Here is a 7,526-nt window from a genome sequence, read left to right on the forward strand (position 1 = left end):
AGGAGAGAAATATATAAGCAGGTATCGATACTGAAGTTGCAGGACTTAGCCGAACTGGTTGACCGAGCCACTATAGCAGAAATTGGTGATCGGTTGGAGGCTGAGGAGCAGAGACAAAAGAAAAGATCCATACCTTCTGGTTCCCAGTAGGGGATTGGACGTAGTTCGTGGAAGAGAGGTGACTACTATAGAGATCGGAGGCAAGAGACCGGGAATCGCGGTTTTCAGGGTGTACAACCACCTTTAGTTTGCCTGACTTGTGGGAAGAGGCACCTAGGGGAGTGTCATGTCGGGCGTGTGTTTGCTATCGATGTGGGGAGCCAGGACACGTGATGAGGGATTGCCAGGCTCAGATTGGTGTTGCTCCTGCTCCTAGACCTACTCGAGGAGGCTACTTGGCACAATGTGGAGGCTAGTAGAGGAATATGGCCTCAACCAGGGTTTTTGCTTTGACGGCGGGTGATGCTAAGACAGCCAGTGACGTGGTGACAGGTACGATTAATATGTTTTCATTTAAAGTTATTGCACTTTTTGATTCTGGTGCCACACATTCGTTTGTGTCCTTGGGGTGTGTTAAATTATGTGGAGCCGAAACGCAATCATTAGATGTCGAGTTATTAGTGGCTACACTGACTGGGTCAGTAGTGAGATGTAGTAGGGTATTCCGTGGTTGTCCAGTTGATATTCAGGGTATAATTTTATCTACTGATTTGATGGTGCTGGATATGCACGGGTTTGATATCATCTTCGGCATGGATTAGCTAACAACTAATTCTACTATTATAGACTGTCGTGCTAGAGAAGTGATATTCAAACCCCCAGGAAAATCAGAATTCAGATTTACAGGGTCACGAGTGCAATCTTTACCTTAGATGGTCTCAGCTATTCAGGCGAGAAGACTGCTCCAAAGTGGCTGTCAGGGATTTGTGGCTTTTGTGAAAGAAATGTTAGAAAATGAAATGAAGCTTATCAATACGCCTGTGGTGAAAGAATTTACAGATGTGTTTCCAGATGAATTACCAGGTTTGCCACTTGATCGAGAGGTAGATTTTCCCATTGATCTACTTTCAGGTACAACGCTGATTTTTAAAGCACCGTATCGAATGACGCTAGCAGAGTTGGCAGAACTGAAAGATCAGTTGCAGGATTTGCTTGATAAGGGCTTCATACGACCTAGTGTATCTCCGTGGGGAGCTCCAGTGTTGTTCGTGAAAAAGAAAGACGAGTCTATAAGAATGTGCATAGACTACAGAGAAATTAATAAAGTGACTATCAAGAACAAATATCCTCTACCCCATATAGATGACTTATTTGACCAGCTCCAAGGTACACGGGTGTATTCCAAGATCGATCTCAGGTCAGGCTACCATCAGGTAAAGGTGAGAGCAGAGGATGTGTCGAAGACGACTTTCAGGATCAGATATGGGCATTATAAGTTTCTTGTTATGCCATTTGATCTGACGAATGCTCCTGCGATATTTATGGATTTGATGAATAGAATTTTTCATCCATATTTAGATCAGTTTGTAGTTGTTTTTATTGATGATGTACCGGTCTATTCAAGGAGCTATGAGGAGCACGAAATACATTTGAGGCAGGTCTTGCAGATGCATAGGGAGAAGAAGTTGTATGTAAAATTCAGTAAATGTGAATTCTGGCTCGAGAAAGTGGTGTTTTTGGGGTATGTTATCTCAGGAGATGGAATTTCTGTAGATCCTAGTAAAATTGAAGCGGTAGTGAATTGGGCTAAACTGAGGAACGTCAAGGAGATTAGGAGTTTCTTGGTGTTAGCTGGATATTACCATTGTTTTGTCGTTGGATTCTCAGCTTTAGTAGGGCTTTTGACATGACTGACTAGGAAAAATGTCAGGTTTGAATGGGACGATAGCTGTGAGCAAAGTTTTCAGGAGCTGAAGCATAGGTTAGTCACAGCGCCTGTATTGATCATCCCATTTGGGGGTGAGGGTTATACTATTTTCAGTGACGCATCCTTGAAAGGACTTGATTGTGTATTGATGCAGCATGGAAAGGTAGTGGCGTATGCATCTAGACAGTTGAAAGAATATGAAAAGAACTACCCTACCCACGATCTTGAATTGGCTGCAATGGTACACGCGTTGAAAATTTGGAGGCATTACCTGTATGGCGAGCAGTGCTAGATTTTCTCTGACCACAAGAGTTTAAAGTATTTTTTCACCCAGAAGGAATTGAATATAAGACAAAGAAGGTGGTTAGAGTTAATTAAATATTTTGATTGTACCATCAGTTACCACCCAGGGAAAGCAAATGTGGTAGCTGATGCGTTGAGCGGGAAGACCGCGAGCTTAGCGTTGGCAGCCATGGAGATCCAATGTCTGATTATGATGGATCTAGAGAGACTCGACATTGAATTGATGGAGAGTAATACTCTAGTATGTATTTCCAGCCTAGTGGTACAGCCTACTCTACAGGAAATAATTAAAGCCGCTCAGAAAGAAGACCCAGAATTGGTAGAGGTAATGAACAAAGTGCAGAGGGGTCAGGGAGAGGAATTCCGCATTTCAGATGACGGAGCTTTGCAGTTCCATTCTAGACTGTGTGTTCCTGCTAATGCTGACATTAGGAGGACTATTTTAGAGGAGGCTCACAGATCCTTGTATGCGGTTCATCTCGGTAGTACAAAAATGTATAAGGATCTACGAGAGTTTTACTGGTGAAGTGATATGAAGAGGGAGATTGTCAAGTATGTAGCACAGTGCTTGACATGCCAGCAGGTAAAAGCTGAGCATCTGAGGCCAGCGGGTCAGTTGCAGCCGCTATTTATCCCATAGTGGAAGTGGGATCATATATCCATGAACTTCGTTTCAGGGCTGCCATCGACATCACATGGCCAGAATGTGATTTAGGTGATAGTAGACCGGTTGACTAAGTCCGCCCATTTTCTTCCTATCAAGATCAGCTATTCCCTTAGCCGTTTAGTGGAGATTTACATTCAGGAGATAGTTCGTTCTCATGGGGTGCCTGTATCTTTTGTGTCTGGTCGAGACCCGCGATTCACGTTATGATTTTGGAGGAGTTTGCAAGAGGCTCTAGGGTCTCAGTTATCATTTAGCATGACATTCCATCTTCAGTCAGACGGACAGACTGAGAGGACGATACAGATACTAGAATATATGCTCCGAGCGTGTGTATTAGATTTCGGAAGTAGTTGGACACAGTTCATGTCGCTGGTAAAGTTCGCATATAATAACAGTTACCGGTCCAGTATTGACATGGCACCGTTTGAGGCACTGTACGATAGGAGATGTCGATCTCCTTTGTATTGGGATGAGATGGGTGAGCGGTGAGTTGTGGGGCCAGAGCTGGTACAGCAGGCGTACGATAAAGGTCGGTTTATTAGGGAAAGAATCAGTGCAGCTCAGAGCTGACAGAAAAGTTATGTCGATAATCGCCGCAGAAATTTAGAATTTGATATAGGTAATCATGTGTTTCTGAAGATAGCTCCATGGAAAGGAGTTATGAGATTTGGAAAGAAGGGTAAACTTAGCCATAGGTTTATCGGTCCGTTTGAGATTTTAGAAAAAGTGGCCAGTGGCCTACAGGCTAGCTTTGCCACCTACACTATCCAGGATACACGACGTATTCCGTGTATCTATGTTAAGGAAATACGTCTCAGATCCTTCTCATATTATCAGCTATGGTGAGTTAGAGCTCAGTAACTCACTAGTCTATGAGGAGGTACCAGTGCAGATTCTAGACCGAAAGGAACGGGAATTACGTAGTAAGAAAATTCCTCTGGTAAAGGTTCTATGGAGGAATCATGCAATAGAAAAGGCTTCTTGGGAGCTCGAGGAGCAGATCAGACAAAAATACCCACAATTATTCCAAGAAATCCATATGTAAATAAGAAATGTGAGTAAATATGTAATGTTTCTTATGCAGGTACGTGTAATGTTTTAGGTAGTATGAGATATTTTAGTTTTGAGAGAATTTTCTTTTAGTATATGTAATCTCCCAGAACTTGAAATGTAACCACGCTATTCCTCCGCCATAAGTGATGGTAAGTAATAAAATAAGTAGACCATTTTGCTTAATAAGGGATGATGAATTATATGAATAGTAAATTTTGAGGACGAAATTTTATAAGGAGGGGAGAATTTGACAACCCGAATAAAAATGATATTTAAAATAATAAAGAGAGAGGAGAATTATTAGAGGCCTCGTCGACGAACAGAGGGGATTCGTCGACGAGGGCATAAAAGGGCCTTGTCGACGAAGCTAAATTTCGTCAACGAGGAAATACCGAGAGAGGTTTTTGAGCAGACTGAATTTCGTCGATGAGGAGTGGATTTCATTGACGAAATTATTGAAGGACTAGTCGACGAGATGACGTGGCTCGTCTACGAATCCAACCCTATAAATATCAAAAATCTGAATTTTAACTTCAAAATTAAGCAAACTCTCTCCCTCTCTCTCCTCCCTTCGGCTTCCTCTCCTTCTTTCTTGGATTTTGGGCTGGATTTATGCCGGTTCGACAATCTGAAGCCATCACGACGCTCCTGGGGAAGTTCTCTCCAAATCTACCGGAGCGGATCGTTGGTGAAAGCAAGTTGAAATTCATCCTTGAGTTGACGTAAGATTTTTTAAGCCAAATTTGATCTTGCGGTAGTTATAGGAAATTATGTACACGTAGAAATACTAAAATTTAATACTGGGAGTTTTCATTTTCAAGGTATTGATCAGGAAATTCTACGGGAGTTAGACCAGGATATTTTAGGGGCTTTAACAGTAGCCAGGTAAGGGAATAAATTAAAGCAGTTATTTTTCCACACGTATTATTATTATTATTATTATCAGCAAAGTAATTTTCAGGGAATATGTATTATATTTGAATATTATGGAGAAAATATATGTTATTGGGAAAATACTATTGTTATACAGGAATGTGATTTTAGAATGATACGTACGTATTTACTCAGCCTTGTGTGGCATGAATATTATTTTTCATGAAATGTATTGTTATGACAATTTTACGAATAAGCATGTTTTCAGGAATTACGTAATAATGTAGTATATGATGATTTGAAATACATGATAATTGATTTATATTCAGAATGTTATATATGAAATGTTCGGCACGAGGCTGTAATTATGAAATGTTCGGAATGAGGCCGTAATTATAAAATTATAAAAGATGCTATAGTATCATATATTATATGTTATCAGAACCTGAATGTTAGTTTAGTTCAGTTTCAAGAGTTCGATACCGTAGTTATATAGATCAGATATCTATGTTCAAACTTGTGCTAACCTCCCCACGAGGGGGTGGGAGATGGATAGTCGATGTGGCTTTCATTGTAAAGTTGTAGACGTCCACCTGGCAGTCCGGACCAGGGTGTGGCGGGCCCATCGTACTTACAGACATTTTTGACTTGGCAGTGGTCGGCCAGCCATTGTCGGGTCCCGCCTTCAGGCTGCACAACCCGTCATGGGGGGTAATACATGACATTAGTTAACTATTCATCCTGGGTATGTTTTCAGTATTATCATATTTAATAGACGATTTATGAATGATATGAGTTACTAGAAAATATGAAAGTATATGATGATTCAGTATGTTATGACGGATGTTTACAGATATATGAAATGTATTGTATATGTATAATTGCATTAAATGTTCATGTTACCACACAGTTGTATTTAGTTTATTTTCCCTTACTGAGAATTGTCTCACCCCCAAACTTAATATATTTTTCAGGAGACCTTAAGAGACTGGCGGGTCATGGTCACCGTTGAGCTTATTAAGTTACTCTACTAGGAGGGTAAGATTTTGTTCTAAGATCAGGATTATTTTGTTGTGAGGTCCTAGTTGTATTTGGAACGTTATGGGAGATTGAAAATATATGTATGTTATTTTGGTGTAAATAGACTCTTGTATTATGTTTTATGGTTGGATGATTGAGATTTTATACTTACTGCTGCTTATGTTTCCGTTGTGATTGAAAGGTGTCCCCATTACCCACGGGTTCGGATTGATATTGTTATTATTTATGTTTATTATGTGATAAGTTAAGGGGGACATTACACAAAATATCAAAATGAATATGTATATGTGCATGATTGAATAATGATATAATGGCAATTCTACTCTATTACTCTTTGTTTTAAAGATATTTTTGGAGAACTCAAAGTCATTCTAGAGTTTTGTAGGATTGTAAGAAAAATAATTTTTTATAAAAAAAATATTAATCTTCAATCACTCCAAAAAAAAATTATGTGCAAAAAACAAAACGAAAAGCAATTGTTAATTATACAAAAATAAGCTTTCAACTCTTGAATTGGAATCATGGCCTTTGAGATCTTATTCTAGGATCAAAATTGAATGAAATGTTTAATTTGAAATTACAAAAACCTATACTCATTATTTTAAACATTCAATAAATTAAATATCTATATTACTTTTTTATTTTTATTTTTTGTAAACAACAAAGAAAAAAATATAAGTGAGAGTTGAGAAAAGAAAGTAACTATAAGATGCTTAAATATCAACAGTCGACATATAAATTTTATCCTTGAATATTTTACCTCCATAAATTCCTCTTTAAGAAATTTCAATCCGTCTAACCTAATCATTATATCAAAAACGAGGATTGAAAGTTATATTAAACTATTAGAAAATTGAAAGGAGTTTCAAATGTAAGTTTATGTCAAATGATCATTTGGTCCTTCTTGTTACAACTTTTTCAGTTACAAGGGGGAGAAAAATCTTTCAAATAGAATTAGGTCATTTTTTTTAGAGAGGAAAGAAGAGAAAAGATATGAGCTTTTATTGACTTCTCTTATTTGGTTCACATAAAATGAAGAGGGAAAAAATAGAAGGTGGAGAGAGAAAGAGTAGCAATTTTTTTCTCCTACAAATTGGAGGAAAATGGAGAGAAAGCAATAGAAACTATCCAAAAGACATATTTTCCATAGACAATAATGGAAAGTGTCCTGTAAAAAAAATTCTTATAAACTAAAGGGGCCGATAAAAATATTGAACGTAAAAAAGTTTATGATTGAAATAACTTTGTTTTTTTTTTTTAAATTAAGCTTTATAAAAAATTCTCTAATAGGATACTGTAATTACTTTATTTAAATTATTTACTAATATTATTATTTAAAAATATTTTTTTTATTAAATACATTCACAGTCACTTAAATGGGAGTCACTTCAGTGCATTAAATATACAATTATTTTCTGAAATAATACTCATGTTTTAATGAATATTAATTGGAAACAAGACAAACAGGAAGTGGAAAGGGTTCAGGAACCTGTTTAGATCATGTGATTGATGCCATCCACACCCCGCAGGCGGTGACTCATAAACCTCTTCCTTAGGTTTTGCATGATGAACAAAATCATGTCATGCAGCATCCAATTAGTAATAATAATAGTTATAATAATTGTGCAGCAACTCTTATTTTTTCTGATAAACCTGCTCCCATGGCTCGTTCGTCATTATCCATTCGTGACTAAAAATAATTAAATTTACCTTTCTAAAAAT

This window comes from Malania oleifera, chromosome 1, assembly GCF_029873635.1.
Source record: "Malania oleifera isolate guangnan ecotype guangnan chromosome 1, ASM2987363v1, whole genome shotgun sequence".
In the NCBI taxonomy this organism is placed as follows: Eukaryota; Viridiplantae; Streptophyta; class Magnoliopsida; order Santalales; family Ximeniaceae; genus Malania; species Malania oleifera.